At 42.4% G+C, this 1001-nt stretch overlaps 1 non-coding gene across 1 annotated transcript; it reads right to left on the bottom strand.

Annotated features, from left to right (window-relative positions):
* Positions 1-642: 642 nt before the first annotated feature.
* Positions 643-859, bottom strand: LOC141784605 (small nucleolar RNA U3). Its single transcript, XR_012597457.1, has one exon. It is a non-coding gene; the product is annotated as a small nucleolar RNA U3 (small nucleolar RNA).
* Positions 860-1001: the final 142 nt, after the last annotated feature.

The following is a 1001-nucleotide window of genomic DNA, read 5'->3' as shown; positions in this document are numbered from 1 at the left end:
AGGGGAAGCCTTAAAAGAGTCAGAGGATCGAAATTAGTCATTTCCCTCCGCAGCGTAGAAACCTGGCGTCCACAGGAGCAGACTGAATCCTCCCACAGTTTCTCACGTCAATCACTGACGAGGAGTAATGAACGGTTCAGCGCTGTTCAGAGAGAGTTAAGACCCATTTGTGCTTTAAAAATAAGTTAAGAGTTTTTCTCCAGGCCAGCAGAGCGGAATTTGTCTCAGCGGGTTTCTTGGCAGGTGGAGTGAGAACCCGCCTACTCCCGGATCCAAACAAAAAGCTCCGCAGACGAGTCCACATCAAAACTCCCATTAAAAACAGAACTAGTATTCTAGAATGGAGACATAAAGTTACGTCACGTGGAACGTTTTATGTAACGTCATAGGGAGCCAGGAGTGTCACATCCCCATAATAAGACTACGGATAAGGCGTGGGATAAATTCCGTACTAAAAGTCAATTTCTCGATAAACGTGCACATAAACAAAACTATGTCCATACATATTTTCTCTGACTGAAAACGTGTCAAATCTGTGACACTTGTTAACTTCTGTTTTTTTTTTCTTTTAAGTAATAAGTGGTAGAAAACCTTCCTAAAACACACAACGATAGAACAAGTTATCTTTAACAACCATGCCCAACCACTCTGATCATACTCTTACCCTCAGAGTCTCCAGAGGAGACAGTGAACGGTCATCAAAAGCAGAAAGCATATGAATGACTTCAAGTCTTTCTGCCCGCTTCACGCTCAGGTAAGAGTATCACCAACTCATCATCGTGGTTGGCGAGACCAAACACTTTAGAAACACATTTCCCAAGTTAAGAACTATAGAAATGATCCCTGAAAGTATAGTCTTGACTCCTCAACAGCCTCACAACACAACTACTATGGCAGACACAGCCTCCACTGTCATGGTGCTGACAAGACTGACTCCAAACAGGAAGTTATTCAAATTTAAGACTCTAATAGAGTGTGATCATTGGTTAATTGACTGAACT

This window comes from Halichoeres trimaculatus, unplaced genomic scaffold, assembly GCF_033239565.1.
Source record: "Halichoeres trimaculatus isolate MK-OKI-2021-1 unplaced genomic scaffold, fHalTri1.1 fHalTri1_scaffold_22, whole genome shotgun sequence".
Classification (NCBI taxonomy): domain Eukaryota; kingdom Metazoa; phylum Chordata; class Actinopteri; order Labriformes; family Labridae; genus Halichoeres; species Halichoeres trimaculatus.
The sequence above is the reverse complement of the archived record's forward strand: the minus strand, read 5'-3'. Positions and strand labels throughout refer to the sequence as shown.